The following is an 18,776-nucleotide window of genomic DNA, read 5'->3' on the forward strand; positions in this document are numbered from 1 at the left end:
GTGATGGAGAGAGAGGGAAAGAGAGAGAGAGGGAGGGAGAAAGAGAGGAGAAAGAGAGGGATGGAAGAGAGGGAAAGAGAAGATAGAGGGAGAGAAAGAAAGAGAGGGAGGGGAAGAGTGAGAGAGTGAGGGGCAGAGGGAGGGAGTTATGGAAGGAGAGGAGGGAGAGACAGAGAGAGAGAGAGAGAGAGAGAGAGAGAGAGAGAGGACAGAAAGAAAGAAAGAGAGGCAGAGAGAGAGAGAGAGAGAGGGGAGGGAAGAGAAGGAGAGAGGGGAAAGAAGAGAACATGGAGGGAGAGAAAGAAAGAGGGAGGAAGATAGGGAGGGACAGAGGGAGGGACTAAAGGAGGGAGGAGAGAGAGAGAGAGAGAGAGAGAGAGAGAGGGAGAGAGAGAGGGAAGGGGAGAGAGACTCAATCCACCTTATCTAGAAACACCCCGTGCACCCCCTGCACGGGGGTGTTAAAACGAAACACCCCCGTGCAGATTTCGCCAGGGTTCGTTCACGTTAACTGCACGCATTAACTAATCTTACGTATTTCTCATGCGTTAATAAAATGAAATCTTCGTAACCGAATCAAGGCTCTCATGCGCAAGTGCATAAGTCACTAGAGAGAAAAAACATTGAGTTGATTGATCATGAAAATCAGCCATAGACACAGATCCAATAAAACATATTATGTATTTCGGTCAAGCAAAGATAGCAAAGCAGGTCTATTATTTTTGTGGCCTTAAACATAACATGCAGATAAAAGGAGACACACATGTCAAAAGCTGAACACACAAATCAAAATAACTTACAAGTAGCCTAGACGTGCTTTTCACGCTTACATTATGCAGACATTAGTGAGACACTGCACATCAGACCCCGAGAAAGACGCTTTGGAACATCACCAACTACATGAGATTTGCACCAGACAGTGATAATCAATTCCTGTTCAACATAGACGCACGCACACACGCTCAGCGACAACATTCAATGCAAACAAAATATAACTTCATGCTTAGCAAACATAGCTTGTGGCCCCACAAAACAACGTTTATGCCATTTCCAAGCGCCAGCGCCCATCTTATAAGCTAACCCATGCATCCCACATCTTACAGCAGTCAACATGCATCAGCTGATGTCACTAAAGGTACAGAACCGGTGTATTCCACTAAGCAGTTCGATTTCAAGGTCAGCTGCTAATTGGGCACTTTGCAGAGATCACAAACAGGCGACTACTATGGACGTCAAACCCCTTGAGACCCCACTTTTTTGCGATAACTTTTAAATGCGTCAACTCTCGTTGACAATATTCTGGCAATGTGTGTTTCAGAACCTGCCGAAACTTTTATTACTAAGGTATTTTGACGCCAAACGATTATGAAAGGTACTTCTCATTCACTCGTAATGCTAAGGTCAATTCAGGCCCGGGCAGAGGCTTGCGCTCGGCCACACTCGAGCCCCGCCACCAGCGCCATCTGTTCTTAATGTCATCTACCAGCGCCCGCTACCGCTACCAGCTACCGCCCACCATCAAGCCTGAACGGAGCGAGAGTCGCGAGTGACCGGTCGCCGGGCAAGGAGCGCCGGAGGGGTAGGGCGGAGCTTAGCGCTGACGTCATTACGTGGCTCCGCCCCATGAGCGCGTAGCCTCTACCCAAACAGCAGATTCGCTACGTGAAATTTAACATAACGAGTGAATGAGAAGTACCTTTCATAATCCTTTGGCGTCAAAATACCTTAGTAATAAAAGTTTCGGCAGGTTCTGAAACACACATTGCCAGAATATTGTCAACGAAAGTTGACGCATTTAAAAATTATCGCAAAAAAGTGGGGTCTCAAGGGGTTTGACGTCCATAGTAGTAATTTATTGAGTGGAAACTACAGCTGCTCTAACATACCCGTTTAGAGTTCAGGTTTCGATGCAGCTGCAGAAAAATAGCCCATGCGACTTTCTGGACCTCAACAAAAACCATCATGCCCGAACTTCAAACACACGTTTCAATCATGAATCCTCCCAGCAGTTACTGTTTTCAGCGCTCCAAACTGAGCCGGCGACGCCTCTTTTAGTCCATCGCACTGGATTGCTGAGGTTCTAGGACGTCACTGGATAGAAAGCACCTCATCCACCGTCACTACTTTCTCCTCCACTTCCAGAACTTCATCAACTCTCAGCAGCACCTCCTCAGACTTCAAAATCTCCTCCACTTCCATAACCTCTTCTACTTTCAACACCTCCTCCACCTTTACTACCTCGTCACTTCTTCCTACCTCCATCCCCTCCACCACTTCCTCCTTCCCCTCCACCACTTCCTCCTCGTATACTACTTCCTCTTCTTCAGTCACTTCCACCACCACCTCCTTCCTCCTCAAGAACTGCCGGGAGAAAACATCCCAAAACCAGCGCCATTTTCCTGTCGACGCGGGCGGTTCCGAAGACGACGACGAAGCTGAAGAGGATGCTGAAGACGGAGCCGGTGAAGTTGACCCAGAAGAAAAAGACGCCGAAGAAGACAGCGCCGGAGAAGCTGACCCGGACGAAGATGTAGAAGACGACTTTTTCGGCTTCGGCTTTTTGTAGCTCCACGCCGGCACCGGCGCGTCATGTTGGTCACAATCGCGCACGAATGCGTCTCCCCGGCGGCGGTGGTTCATGCCATCACTGCGCACCCGAGAAACCTCGCCGGAACGCCGCTCCGGTCCCGGCTCCAGGCCAGCCGGCAGGTCGAGCTCTCTGCCCAGCGCCATCACGCTTGGTTAGGCGGCGTCTTCTGAGTTCTCAGCTCTGTCAGTTGTTAGCACCTCAGCTGCGCACCTCGGTTCGTCAGCGTATTCCGTTGAACTCGGTCGCTCGCACTGGTTAGCGCCTTTGAGTTTATTTCCGGGTCTCTCGGTGGTCAGCCGTTTTCTGTTTACATCAGCGGCTCGTCAGCGGATTTGCGCTAGTCTCGATCACCAGCCAGCGCCTCTGAAATGGGAGGCGCCGGCCGCAGTCAAAAACCACACCTGTGTGATGCAACGGCTCCCAATTCGCCACACGTTTCTCTGTCTGAAACGCCACTCGCTGTCGAGATCCCGCCTTCCTGTCTGGTAGCTTATCAGCACACACGTCCAACTCCGATCAGGTCTGAGCGTACACTGGGCCGGCTGTTCGCACGCTGCTGGTTTCCCAGAGTGATACGTCAGCCAGCGCCGCCGCGCGGCAGCGGCGCGCGGCCCGCAGATCCACCGTGGAGATGTGCTTTGTTTGATCTCCAGACTCCCGGTAAATGACTAGCTAGACTATCAACAATGGATTAAACGATGACCCGATGCAGGATGAAAATCAGCAAGTAATGAAAACGGTATCACTCATCCAGCGTCATTCAGCGGAGATGAAAAATGATGCCCATGGTTGGCTTTTATCGTAGAAAGTCGAGTCATTGTTCATTTCACTCGAGGTGTGCCGTTTCCCCAAAAGCAGCACCTCCAGACGTCAGCTGATTAAACAGCTGTTTCAGCGGGGGAAGGGGCGGCGGGGAGGCTTAATTCGTTTTTCCAACCCAGGAGAGGCGCTACCCCATCCGTCCGTCGTTCCCATCCTCAGGACGTTCAAATCCTTCTCCTCCACGCCGCAACCCTCGGTCCGGGCTGGACAGGCACCTTTATCTCATGCGGGCTGCTCACTTGGAGCTGCTCTCAAGGGAGCGCACCCGTAGCCGGGTGCAGTGGGTACGGGGGGGGGGGGCGGGGGGGCTGGTCGGCCTGTCAGGCAGCCCCGGCGACTCATTAGGGTGCCTACCGGGACCAATGTCTCCCCCTAATTCCCTACATCCTTTCGGCTTTGAAATGGTCTTGTCAGACCAAAGGGGTATAACCCAACAAAACAAACAAAACAAAGCGCTACCCGAAGAATAACCCATTGCGTCATTAAGAACTGGCTTACACATCACTGCAACCATCTGGATGCGTGGTCTAGTGAGTAGGATAGTAGGGAACTCGCCTTGTGACATGTAGGCCTGGGGTTCGCAGCCGGCCATCCGCGGAAATTTTGGCCCGTTGTAGGTTTTAGGTTGTGTTAGGTTGCAAATTGTTGGTTATAGGTGGTGGGTTGTAGGTCAGGTCAGGTAAGCATAAGTTCGGTTAGGTTTGGTTTGGTTTGGTTTGGTTGGAAAGAAGCATCGCCGGGTAGCACCTGTCCTTGGTTGGAAAAACGAAACACGCCGGCCGGTGGGAGGGGAGGGGAGGAGGGGGCTATTTGGCGGTGCGGCCGCTCCGCTCTGTGGCCTGGGAATCCCGCCCGGCAATTGGTCCGCCCGCTGACGTCACACAGCACGTCAGTGACGTAATACCACGCGCCACCCGGCGCAACGCCTTCGAACCTCTCCGACCATTGACCATATTAGGAAAATGAGAATGTGATGAAATCCGTTCCACTCTAGCGTAAGCCGGCGGCGACAGTGCTGCAGTGTGCCACGGCCCGGCCCACAATCAGAGCTTAGCGGCGTCCAAACCGTGCGGAAAACACGCTGGTCTTTCCAGACCGGGGGTGCCCCAGGACCCGAAATTTCCCAGTCTTGGTGCTCGCTGGCAGTGCATACACTTTAGCTACACACTTAAGCCTTATCCTTTATGGATTTTAGGATTATCCCACCTTTAACATGGGATTTGAGTTGAATATGAAATAATATTTTCGGAGTTTCTTGAGTGATATATATTGAAAAATTGATAGCAAATGTGGCCTAGAAAGCCAAAAAGGCTTTCTAGGCCTAGGTGCATTCTACGAGCAGAAGGAGGGCGCTCCGATGGGGCTCAGCCTATCTGTCGTCTTGGCGAATGCCTATATGGAACATTTGGAGCAGTCCATCCTGATATCCGCCACTCTGAAGCCCACACTCTGGAGACGCTATGTTGACGACACTTTCATCCTGTGGCCCCACGGCGATGAAGCTCTGCAAGAGTTCCACCAGCGGTTGAACGATTTCTGCCCAAGTATCCAGTTTACACTGGAGCGGGAGGTGGACCAGAAACTGCCGTTTTTGGACGTTCTTGTCCAGAGGTCAGAAGGTCGGCTGGGCACCTCAGTCTACCGGAAGGCGACCGCATCAAACGTGTACCTGAAGTACAACTCGAGCCACCCCGCGGCCATGAAAGCTGGTCTAATAAGATGCATGGAAGCCAGAGCAAGACGGGTCTGCAGCGACATGTCAAGTGTGAAGGAGGAGAAGAGCAAGATACGGGATGTGTTCGTAGCCAATGGCTATCCGGAGCCGTTTATCAAGAGGGCTATGAGACGCCGTGACGCCAGCCAGACCGTACAGGGGGAAGCCGCCGCCAGAGACCAAGAAGCCTATGCGGCAGTGCCCTACGTCCCAGGTCTCAGCGAAAGGATAGCCAAGGTTCTCAGGCCACACAGAATCAAGGTAGCTCACAAATCCAAGCGATTGAGGGGTCACCTGGTTAACGTCAAAGATCCCGTGGAGCAGAGCAAGAAGAAAGGGGCCGTATATGAGATAAAGTGCTCGTGCGGCTCCAGCTATATCGGAGAGTCAGGGCGACCAAAACAGGACAGATTGAAGGAGCACACCGCCGATATCAAGCACGGACGCTGCGATACGTCAGCGACGGCCAGACACTTTTGTACCTGTGGCGGTGACTTGAACCCGTTCGAGGCGAGAACCCTAGCCATCGAACGCCACTGGAAAAAACGTAAAATCAGGGAGGCCATCGAGATCCGACAGCTGCGCCCGTCAATGAATCTCCACAGCGGTGGCGTCCAGCTGAGCCCAATATGGGACATTGTGCTAAAAAAATAGTGGTTGGCACGCTGAACGAACACGCGAGGGGGGGGGGGGGGTCACCTTGTGTAAGTGTGACTTACCTGTAACTGAAGTGACGCTCTTTTTATTAAATTAGCGCTGATTGTCTAAATATTTAATTAAAATTCCGTGATAGACAGTGATATTGTATAAGTTCTTAGGAAGGCGGTATCGTATAGGTTATTTTATCTGCACTGGAGGACCCAGCTCCACCGATTGCATGGGAATTGTGTTATTTTGTTGTGCTTAACAAAGCTCGCACTGTGCATCACTCGCATTGAAAAAGGTACCACTACGAGTATCGAAATTTTTGCTATCAATTTTTCAATATATATCACTCAAGAAACTCCGAAAATATTATTTCATATTCATTATAACTTGAGGAAAAGGTAACATGACTCTTAAGTCATACATTATGATTTGAGTTGAGATAGCCAAGTTTGCGGCGAGGTTCAGAAACCACTATCTATCTAGGTTGCAACCCCCGCGGCCTCTTGGTGTTGAAGAAATTCGTTCCCTTCATTTGAAAATGGGCCTTGTGCAAGGCCCTATCTTCAACATGGAGCGACCGTTAGTGTGACGTCACTTCGTTTAGTCATTCTGATTTAAATGGGTTTGTTCGTTGAAAAAATCGCTTAAAACTTGATCTGAACTTTGTTGTGGTGCCTATAGAGTAAAAAGAATCAGCTTTATGACAGTAATGTGGCATGGGGAAGGAGGTAATTTTGGGCTGTGACGTCACATATTTGAAACTTTGTGTTTGGAATATGGGAAGCCTAAGATGTTTAATGAAAAATAAATGCCAGAACCGTGTTCCTGGTCATCAAATCTATAAAGTCGGGCACAATTTAACTGGTTTTAAAGGAAGACTGCCACCTTCAAAAAGTTTTCTCAGATCGGCCTATGATTTATTCCCTGGACAAAACAAAATTTTAGAATTCACCTGACAAAGTATCATCACGTGAATCGCGAAAAAAATGTCGATTACCTATCATACAATTATCAATCGGTTAATGTCTAGCGACAATGTTTACACATCACTAGACTTCAAGGTCATAAGATTATTACATTTTATTTGAAAAAGTAAGGTATTTTATGATTTACTAATATATGATTTCATAAGAAATTGGCCATGTTTAATTTATTTTGCATTTAAGTTCGTAAAACATTTAAAAATCATGGCTCATTTGGAATGGGTCTGGCCCATGTTAAACCCCATTTCCCACACTTTTTTGGAAAAAATGAACTACTGAATATATAAGTTTAACTTTTATTTTGACACTCCAAAATTCTTCTCTGATCTCGAAACAATCAAAGTTTTGACATATATTTACCAAAAGATAAGAAAATTCATGTTTCAAAATTATCGATAAACAGTAGAGATGTCGGTTTTCTTGGACTAAAAAAATTGCATCAAACTGAACTTTGGTCTCCGATTTCTCGCAAACGGGTTCGAATTTCGGAAAACCGACTTCAGTCTGGGACATAGGTGGCTCAGCTCCAGTGAAAACCGTTTTGTGGAAAAAAAAGGTGGCAGTCTACCTTTAACAACATTTTAGAAGGTGGGATAGTCCCTTTAAGCCTTACAACGCCCCTCCATATGTGTACACCGTACCATACGTACGGCGTACTATATGGCAGGGTACCATGCGACTTGGGAACACATCGAAGCTCCTGTTACGTATCACTAAGGCTTAGCAAGGGCAGTTTCGTGACTTGCATAACAAACACCTTACTTTGATTCCAGCAAATCCAGTTTCAATTACTTTGATCCAGTTAAATTTCTTTTTTTATTCACAACTGATATAAAACACCGCGCAGAACCATTGATTCCGCTCGCACAAAGGCCAAAGCCCATCTTTCTACCTCCAACGCGAGGGGAACCACCAGGCTCAAAGCACGCGCTGAGAACCTAGTGGCATTACAGCACAGCACATTGTCTTTCCTGAAAACCGGTAAAAGCACTCGATCGGAAGCAAGAAAAGCATGACATCACGGTGAAATTACCTGGAAGTCATGCGTCAGCGTTCCCTGCGGCCAGCGAGTACCGCTCGCTGTGTGACTCGCCACCACGCGCGGGATCGCGCCGGTGGGATTTGCATTGATTGGCGGCGAGTTCAGAGTTGGGCTCAGCCAGTACACACGGCGGGCCAGCGCGGGTCCCGGGGAGTTCCTGCAGAGTCCGGACCGCTCACAGATACCGTGTTACGTCTGGCCGATGACTAGACAATGTCCAGGTGTTCCAGAATGTTCCAGGCAACTAGACTGTTCCAGGATGATGTGCCAATTCGCGCCGTTTTGAGATACAGACCTGCGCCTCAGGCGTTTGGCAACAGTACATCGTATGGGGCCCACATGACACACGTGAACCCCAGCCTAATCTAGATATGCTCTATGCTAATACCAGCTACTGTGCAGGTAACCCCCGACAGAACGCACTGTATAATGCATGTTGCATACTCTACCGTTATCGGAGAGGGCTCAGAGAATATCACAATGAAGGAAATTCACGGTGCATTTATTTGCATTCATTCATTTTATCGACTCATTTCATTTCACTTTCAACCGGTCGCAACCATTCATTCATTGTCATTCATCTATTTATGTCCATTTACTTGCATTGAAAGTGTATCATGCACTATGTGATTTATTTATTCATTCATTCATTTATTCAGCAACTGTGGTGGATAAGGCCATCTACAAACTACTACATAGACGAGACGAAAGATGTTTTGAACACGTTTGAACACCATTTAAGTCGAAGTCAACGAGCATAAGCAGCAGGGAACAAACAAGCAGTGGGCAATTTGTGAAGTGTTTTAGCTCTATGATGCCTATTTGTAACTCCGTATTTATTTATTCATCTTGACGTATACCCACTGGCGAAGGCACCCTGTGACCACTGAAGGCACCAAAGGCATCCTACTGCTGACAGATATCGAAACGCCGGGTATTTCAGGATGACAGGGTGAACTGCTCATTTTGCAATACGATTGATGGCCAGTGCACGAGTCGAATGCCGCAGCATTGACGGTCACCGTTTAATCATAAACATCCACCACAGGGGAGCACCATGGGGTGCGACCCGTGACTAAAGAGCCTCGCACTGTGCGCGAACTGGCACATCATCCTGGAACAGTCTAGATGCCTGGAACGCTCTGGAACACCTGGACATTGTCTTTGTCTAGTCACCCCGGCCGGACGAATCACCTTATCTGTGAGCGGTACGGACTCTGTGGGACTCCCCGGGACCGCTGGCCGGCCGTGTGTACTGGCTGAGCCCAACTCTGAACTCGCCGCCAATCAATGCAAATCCCACCGGCACAACCCCTCGACATATTGATGATGTCGGTAAAGAAAACAAATGATATCCGATCACAAGGAGAGGCGAAGCCGGCATTTTCCAAACAAGAAGTCCAGAGAACTGGCAGCTTGGACTTCTAAAAAGTGGAGCTTTTCAGACGACTCCAAAGTCACTGGATAAAACATAAACGATAACATGCTTCATATGGCTCGCCTGGCGGCACCTCTAATTCATTTGGCTCGCGGGCCTATCCGTCCAGTTACCTCGTACTAAAGTTTGAACTTTAACCCTATTCCGGGCGGGGGGGGGGGGGGTAATGAAGGGGGGCCTTTAAGGCCCCCCTTCAGGGTTTTCTTGTGCCATTGCCAAACGCCGCAAGACTGAAAGCTCATACTCGGTGACTTCTTCTTAACATTCATTGCGCACATTTTGACAAAAAAGTTGCCGGGTCAGGTCAGGTCAGGTCACCAGAGGTGGTTTGGTGACCCCACCTCAGAAAAGTTTGCAATCACGCCAGAGCTAGAGTTTTTGACTTATCAATTTCTTCTCTTCAGGTTTTAGTTAGGGTACCAGTATGTGCAATTTGTATATCTCATAATTTTTATATCTGTGACCTGACGTCAGGCCAGACTGGTGACCTTTACATTGCAGGCCTATGGGAAAATATTGAAACGCCTCCTGCTTCGTGTAAACGAGTCAAAACCACCTAATGCTTTCAGTATTATGGTATATTATCTCATCGGTGATGATCCTGGTGCCGCTAATTGACAGGGGGACCGGGAAAGGTCATCTGAGGTCATGTGACGTCATAAATCGCGTTTCTGTCAATAAATCACGACGTGATGGTGCTAAAGACTTGTAAGTGGTACCAAACTGCTCGTCTGGTCAAGGCGCGTCGTTTGGTATGCGGCATGACCATACCCCACAACCTCATTGATGAATGACCTGACCTTGACCTCGGGTCAAATTTCAAATTGACCTGTGAAGGTCATCGCATACTTATTTCGCATCGCCTCGACGACAGCAACAAAAAATGTATTAATTTTATGTCTCTATGTGTCTTAGTTTAAAAGTTGTATAGGTAACTAATTCCAAAACATTTTATCGTTGATGACCTCTGGTGACCTCAATATTGACCTGACCTGAAAATGTTTTACGTAAAAGTTGTAGATCTTTAAACGACCTATCAAACGCCGTTTGCCGTTTGTCGCAACGATGTGTAGCTTTTGAGATCTGAAGGGGGGCCGAAAAGGCCCCCGCCCAGAATCGAACCTTTCAGAGCCCGCCCGGAATAGGGCCAGCCCACCTTAACATTAGTTTTGAGTTGAGATAGCCAAATTGAGGTCCCTGGCTTGCACTTATCGGTTTGGGCACTCACAACATCGAGGATTGTTTTAATTCGGAGATATTTAATTTCAAAGTGTGCAGTTTTCAGATTCTAAGGGGCTAATGCATTTTGAATGCCCCCTTAGACTTTGTGACGTCAGCGCAGACCTAGCGATTTATACTAAAACCTTGCTCATAGACCTCTGTACACCTGTACAGAGGTCTATGGTGTACAGAGGTCTATGCCTTGCTAAAAGACAATTGTGGTGATATACGGCCTTGCGCGCAACATCGGTCACACTTTTTAAATGAATGCTTCCAAAGGGCGTCAGAGGAACAGCGGAGCCTCCCCCCCAAAAAAAAACAAAGAAACAAAAATAAAAGTCAAATGTCTCAAAAACCTGTGAATATTTTTGGCTTGTCCGGGGTCACGCCGGTAATGTATTTATTGAATCATATTGGTATTTGGTACCAGGTTTGGTACAGCATTTCAGAACAATCACATCCCGTACTGCTCGATGGCACTGTTCAACAGGAAAGGTTGGAAAATGATTCACATCACACATGTTAGAATACGGACAATTAATGTTAGAGGTTTATAAAATACCTAATGTTGGGCAGTGCCAGTCGATCAAGATGGCATTTTTTTCTTCTTTTCAGGCCACCGCATACCATCCAGACCGCGGCCAGTGGCCGCTAACTTTGCCGCCACAGTCCCCGCCACAGTTCCCGCCATTGGCCGCCACAGTCCCCAGCGGGCGGAGGCCGGTCGCCGCCGACAGTCAAGAGGCCCCCATGAGTCAGACGACGCCACGCCGCGCCGACTGGGACGCCTAGCGCGACCGGAAGCAGCCACAGCATCGGCCCGCGGCCAAAGCCAGGGGAGCCGCAGTGCAGTTGTACGCCCCAGCTCCCGAGCGTCGGCAGCCGCACACTGTCCAGAGTCCAGACCGCGTCCTGCGGCCCACGTCCAAGTGCAGCCGTATACGGCCCCGCCACAGGGTCGCCGCAGTCCTTACCGGGCATATTTCCGGTGAAATTTGGTAAATAAATATATTTATTTAGTTTGCTTTTTCTAAACCACGGTATATACATCACTTTTATGCCAATCCATAAACTTTTTTAAGGTGGGAGTCCCTTGAGCAAATTCAATGTAAACATAATGCTTCATATATGGTCCAGCGGACGCTCGGAGGCCTTAACCCTCGCCCGCACATGGGGGGGGGGGGTGGTTGCCACCCCCCCCCCCCCCAGGTAGTCTTTCTGCTCTGCACTCCACATTTTTTTGAGCTAGAAGGCTAATTTTTCGTATAGCTGCTCTTCTATCCTTTCTCGACGTCCACTGAAAATTTCAAGTTTCTGTGGTTTTTGGTTTCGGAGATATGACCTTATTTTTCAGGTCATGTCATGACCCAAATGGCCAATTTTCAACATCTTTCGTTGGCTATGGGCCTTATGAGCTTTTGACACTCTGATTTCGGCCTTTTTTGCCAGTCTTACTTCCCACCTATCATGGAACATGTTCGACGATGTAAAGATGTCAAGGTCAGGGTCAAGGTCAACCTAGGTCATCTAAGATAATTGCGTTTTAGGCAAGCTGAATTTACTTTTTGTGAAGTTTTTTGACTGCATTTTTGGTAAAAGCTTCTCAGATCATGATTTCATGTAATATGGACACATAAACAATCGGTGCACACATCAATATACACACAGACACACACAGACATACAAACACATATTATTGACCTTGACCTAACTTGACCTGAAATGACCTCAGCAGCAAAAACCTGGTCGGGTAGTGTGACAAAGAGGTTCTAGCTGGCTTGGCACCACAAAACGGCATCGTCATCGGTATATGATAAGCAGCGCACTTGATATCCAACGATGACCCAAAACAGCAACATTTTTTAGTTTGACCTGATCTGGAAGGTCAACGACTGACCTGAGAAGGTAAAACTGGGTATCATTGGATTCGTCTCTTCCCAAAGAATCTTTTTGGTCTTTACCGCTAAGCTCTATCTCCAACAGGAACGAAATGGCGCGGGTGGTGGTGGCAACCACCCCCCCCCCCCCATGTGCGTTCTAGGATGGGAAAATGGCATGTGCGGGCGAGGGTTAAAATCAGCGCACTGTCATGAATTAAGTAAATCATACATTATTAGCAGTGACGTCACGGGCCGGTAGGTAGCTACCAGGGACTCAAAAACATGTGTCACTTTTCAACAGCAATTTTTCGAAGTGGTAAAAGATACGAAGAAGAAACTTCCACAACTTCAAAAAATCGTTTGACAAATTATACTATACCTATTTCATGGAAAAGTTTCAATGGAACTGTCACTGACGTTACGATCATTATTTCAAAAATGGGATCTGTACGTCTCTCTTTCATTTGCGCATGTGCTCGAAGTGGGCACCTCCACTCCACGCTCAAGGAACATCTGAAGGCGCTCCAGGAAGCTGATAGCACTGAAGGACAAAGTACTCTCCAACGGTGGTGCGCTGGCCACGTCTCTGACTCAAGGGACTCACGGGACTGTCGAAACAATGCCCCTCGTCGCTGTTTCCCTGCCACTTTGCATGGGGGACAGGACCGTGGGGGGGGGGACGCTTTGTCCGTGGGAGGGGAAGGCTCCCACTCAGCCTTCGGCACTCCAGAATCCCCGTATCGGAAATTATTCACCTTTGACACAGGGCACAGGGCACTGGGTCATAAAGAGCAGAGGCCGTCGGCACATTTTCCTCGTTCATGTTCCAAGGAGCAGATTATTAACGTGGTGACATATCCTCATTCATACAACACTTACTATCACTCCAACAGGAGCTCTTTGATAAAAGATACGATTATCTATTGAATTCATTCTTGCATGTCAATATGACATATCTTCACTGCATTACCAAGCAATCAAATGCCGCGCCCGCAACGATAACGGATAAGATAGTCATAATATGACGTCATATCTAGCAACATCAGGCAATACAGCGCGACGTCACTGATAAAATTAGTACTCAACGGCCAGACACTGTGCTCACACACCACTTGAGTCTTTCATCAATGAAAATGTGTGATTGTGCATTAGCGCAATAAAATTGGTACCAATGTCAGCCGTCGGTAACCAGGTTATTAGTGTCGCAAGTCACTTTTGCAACTAACTCATCAAAAATGTTTGATCAAGGTCTACGGATTTTGTATAAACTCTTTAACAGAAATTGCAAAAATGATTGAATAAAATGATCCACGTTGTCCAGAAACAAGAAATAATATCATCGGCTTGAAGGATATATCCTTTGAACAACGCGTCAAGACTCATTTGTCTTCACTCCCATGCAATACCATCCAGCTTAATGGCATTCCGAAGAATCTCTCAAGAAGCATACCTACACTAAAATATCCTATACAGTATACAATGTCACGAAACTGTCCAAATAGCTAAGTTTTCATTATACCAAAAGATATAACACATACAGCCTGCAGGAGCGATTGTGGTTCTGAAGGTGCGTAAGCGTGTCGCTAATTTCCAGAACGCGATGGGGAACTCCTGATGATGAAATCGATCTGATCAGCAGACAGTGGCGTGACATTTGCCTGTGCGGCGGTCCAGTCCTCTGTACCGCACACACTGACTGACGAAGATGAGGGAAACCCCCGCGTCCGCACGCAGACCGGGCCAGGCTCTGGGCCGAGCTAGACAAACCGGTGTGACGGGACGATGACTCATCTCGGCCGGTAGGTGAGTTTGGCACCACCTCAACGATTGGCGTTAGTGTTACAATATCGGTACAGTGTACCAGACCAGTCCTACACCTCTGTACCTGGAAACCGGAAGTTTATGCACAAAGATTTTCTAGCACGTATCAAGTACCTAATTTGGATATGAATATGGGCCACAGATTAGCTGTCAGCTGAGGCATAGACCACTATATACCTATATAGTGGTCTATGGCTGAGGCTATGGTCGCATATAACTGAATTGGACTGACAGGCCAGCTCCACGGTGGCAAAGGGCGAGCGACTGACATATTTTCCGCGACGCAGAGGCGGAACCCAACTAGGTATACAAATACTCGTACATGGGTGGCTCGCGTGAGTGTGACATGTCATTTTCGGTCCTAGTCCCCGACAGTAAAATTAGACAGGGAAAGCGGTCGGCCTTTGGAATAACCACCCACAAAACCATATGTTTTGGCTACTGAAATCTGATTTCTGTTAAAATGTGGCAACCTTAAAGTTTAGATCCCATCAAGTCTGCAGTTGCATGAGTGTGGCTTCCTTCGGCCCTTTACCCTACATGAACTCCTCACATGCAGTTTTATCACAGTCCCAGGTGCCGGAGCATAAATTTGCGAATGAAAACGAAATCTTTTGGGCCCACATGGCACTAAGATCTTATAATTTCCGACACAGGTTTCAGTAGCTTCCTTTTCACTTTTGGTGAGTGGTGACGAATATCATGGGCTTCAGGAAGCGACCGGCAAGGCGGCAAGTGAGACCGGAAGAGGCGAAAGGGACTGCAAACGAGACAGGCATTCAACACAGTCGGAAACAGAGCGGTGGTACACTGATGTCGTGAATGCAATGCAAACCCAACGGTTTAAACGAAAAAGGAAACCCAAACATATTATGGAAAAAATAAGGAAATTCCGCTTAGCAATGTTTTCCGTTCGGCAAATAAGAGTCAGTTGCATTTCATACTGAGCCATTCATAATGCTGCGTGCGAGGGCACATAAATGAGGCAATGGGTGGACTCATTTTTTATCATTCACCACCGCTCTGTTGCTTCTCTGGGGAATTAATTTTGAAATACCTACATAGTTACAATCTGACGAGGATTGAACTATTACATAATGACTGATATTCTCCGATATAAGGCCAGGGACGATTATTGTTATCTCTACACACCATTAGCTAGAGCTGGATTCGAAACAGCCCCCTCCCCCCTCCCCAACCGATGCAGCACCCGGCACCCCCAAGATGACACCGCCCGCTCCGTCCCTGGGCCCTGGCACTCACCTAATTTTATTCACCGATGACGCGAGACCTCACTGCCCCAACGAAGCCGGCCAGCTGACAATGATGACGTCACCGGCAGGTGGCTTAGCCGTGACTCAATAGATGACACTTCTTAGATCAGATCACACACACAACAGAGAGACACAGCAAGAATGGACCACGATCACAGTCACTCGTTGGTCGTTGGCCGGCCCACAATAAACAGGCCCGTACCGCGACCTTGAGGCTGTGCTGGCAAGCAGCCAAACAAGTGAACCATCTGGCGACAGGGGCGCGTCCAGAACACGTGGAGAGGGGGGTTGGAAGGTGGCGAGTCATACTGATACGGCTCATGAAAAGTGAATTATATTTAAATTGATGGTTTTTTAATTCAGCCCACTGGTTCCAGTTTGTGCACCGAAAGAGGTGGGACTGCCGACTGGAAGGGGTCGCTCTCTCTCTCTCTCTCTCTCTCTCTCTCTCTCTCTCTCTCTCTCTCTCTCTCTCTCTCTCTCTCTCTCTCTCTCTCTCTCTCTCTCTCTCTCTCTCTCTCTCTCTCTCTCTCTCTCTCTCTCTCTCTCTCTCTCTCTCTCTCTCTCTCTCTCTCTCTCTCTCTCTCTCTCCTCTCTCTCTCTCTCTCTCTCACTTTTTTTCTCTCTCTCTCTTTCTCTCTCCCTCCCCACTCTCTCTCTCTCTTCTCTCTCTCTCTCTCTTTCTCTCTCTCTCTCTCTCTCTCTCTCTCTCTCTCTCTCTCTCTCTCTCTCTCTCTCTCTCTCTCTCAAACCACAAGTCCCAGTCTCTCACTGCACACCGCCACCACAAATCCCACACCTTTCTCAGCACCAGTGTCGTCGGTTTCGACTCTCCCCTCCCCCTCCCACCCCCATCCCGTCGACATCGACGCTGCGGGGAACCCACGGGGAACCCCGCGACGGCTGGCACTGATGGCACATTGGTGCCAGATGCAGCTTCCACCAATCCCGTCTCGTCGCACTTGCACTGTGGTGAAGGTGCTTCCCCGTCGGGTAAACCTGCGTGACGTATGCGCGCACAGTGCACACTGCTTGTGCGCCGTAGACGACGAGCGCTCTGTTTATAACGCAGACATCTGCCGGTGCAAGTTCAGACCTCGTTCAGAGCTGGCTGGGAAGTGGTCGGAGCTGGAAGTGACACGGTCAGAGTCGAGTGTAACACGACTCGCGTACCGTGAGAGCTAGCATCAACTCTGAAAGCTCATCTCCAAGAGCGCCCAGCTTTGTAAAGAGAGGAAGAATAGTTCTTCAAGCAATCTTTTCCAGGGTGCCTATTCTCAGCTCCAACTTGCTTCTAAACCATGGATGCCGAGGCCATTAAGCGCGCGCTGGAAGCCAGCAAATTCAGAGTTCCCAGCGACTTTGACCCCTCTTGTAAAGGGTTCAACCATCGGCAGCACGGCTCGGGCTTTAAGAAACCATGCGAGAAGCACCCCTTCAAGCCAGCTGAAGGCAAGGTCGGCGAGGGGCACCGGCAGCCACCATCGTGGCCGTCGTCCCTGCGAAGGTTCTGAGACTGGCTGAGAATGATTATGAGACTGACTGGCCAGTGCAGACTGGTTGAGCGATGGTGATAGTGCCAGCATGCGGACACAAAATTAGCCGGCGCCGGGGTGTAGACCATTTAGTCTGTCTGAAGCTGTATAAAGAAGCTTCTACTGCAATAGGTATGTTTATGGAGACACGCCGGCTTTCTTTGTAGGGATGCATATGCGTAGGGTGTTGATTTGATACGTGCCATTTATATCAATGCTCTTGGTAAAAACACGCAAAGATGTTAACCGTGTTGGTTGTGTCCTCGTCGCTTGTCAATGGGCTGGGCTTTTAAGCGTAATGGCCGTCATGTACGTTTTTGTCATGTTTTGTCTCATTTATCAACAATATCGCCTTGAAATTAATAAACGGTCGCGTATAGGTCATGTTTTACATTGTTTTACGGTGCAGGTCAGAGCAGATAACTGAAAACCGGGTGACAGGGAATTGAGCATAATGGATCAGAAACATATAAAAAGATAAATTATAGAGGGGTTGGAGGCGAGCATCTCAGTCCCTCCTCCGCTAGAACGTGGCTCTTCCACCGCCCCTGCATGCTTCACGCAGAGGATGTGACATCAGAGTGACGTCATCACAGGAGACTGGCCCGTATGCAACACTTTACACACAGAGGAAGTGATGCAAATGTTACGTCATCACACGAAACCTGTCCGCGTATGGACTAGGCATGCAGTGAACATGAGCTCACTTAGTCACTCCAAGCTACAGTTAATGTGTTGCAGTTAAGCATTTCCCGGGCTGGGAGCGAGCAAGGCTGGGAGCGAGTATGTACACTCGGGGGCAGATTGATGTTCCACCACTCCCAGCCCATCGGGCTCCCATGGCTCAGCACTTGCTGCTGCCGGTGTTGCCTGCCCTCAGCACTGCTCAGCACTGCGTGCCAGTGCCAGTGCTGCCACATGCTGCCACTGGCAGCAGCCAGTGCTGAGCCATGGGAGCCCGATGGGTAGGGAGTGGTGGAACATCAATCTGCCCCCGAGTGTACCACTCTGTTTACATGTAACACAGGCTGTGGCTTTTCACTGGACAGTTAGCGATGTAAGCCGTGCTCAGAGGTGATGGTGCAGGAAGTATCAGGCGTTTGTGGCTGCTCAGTGTCGAGTCAAGTGACACAATCCGTGTCATGAGGTAGCAGTCTGTGTCAGAGTGTGTCAGTGTGGCACGAACGGTCCTCGCCAAGTTATCGGCCCTGCAGACTCTGTTCAAGGAAGATGAAGACTATACAGGGAAGAAAGGTCCGTTCGAGTCATCAACAGCGTTTTAATAAACTTCAGCCTCTAATATCTCCCCTAGACGCCATTGAACATGAATCCTACACACATTAGATGTCGTATGGCCAACCTAGCCAGAAGAGCTACTCACGAGGGCGCTCGTCCTGCGCTAGGTATGGCTCATAGACAGAACGGCCCGGGTTTTGAGAAACCGTGTGAGTCGCACGCCCACAAGCCTGACGATCAAAAGGGCGGAGAAGAGGGTCGTCGTCGTCATCGTCGTCGATCCTCGGGAAACGCTGGATCTAAGTGTTGGCCGTTGTGTAATGTGTTGAAAGAGGAAACAGTTGATCATGATGTATCAATCTCCATGATGTATATGGAGGGTATAGTGCATAAGCTAGGACGGTCGAACTTTACGATTATCGTGAGGAAGAGCGATTAGTTCTTATTTGTGGAGAATCAATAGCATTATCAAGACCCTTCATCGTTACATATAGAAATAAAATCATAAATAAAATATTTCAAAGCAGCTTGCATCTAAGGCAGAGATGAGTTAAGGCTTAGGCAATGTAATA

At 48.6% G+C, this 18,776-nt stretch overlaps 1 protein-coding gene across 1 annotated transcript in view; it reads right to left on the reverse strand.

The window, feature by feature from the left end:
* The window catches only part of LOC122365894 (kynurenine formamidase-like), a 50,465-nt gene extending 34,827 nt beyond the window's left edge, over positions 1 to 15,638 (reverse strand). Inside the window, exon 1 of the mRNA XM_043337508.1 lies at positions 15,423 to 15,638. The gene's annotated coding sequence lies outside the window, so the exon portion shown is untranslated. The remainder of the gene's footprint in view (positions 1 to 15,422) is intronic.
* Between the last annotated feature and the right edge of the window lie 3,138 nt (positions 15,639 to 18,776).

The sequence above is a fragment of the Amphibalanus amphitrite genome, unplaced genomic scaffold (assembly GCF_019059575.1).
Source record: "Amphibalanus amphitrite isolate SeventyFive unplaced genomic scaffold, NRLGWU_Aamphi_draft 000771F_arrow, whole genome shotgun sequence".
NCBI lineage: Eukaryota > Metazoa > Arthropoda > Thecostraca > Balanomorpha > Balanidae > Amphibalanus > Amphibalanus amphitrite.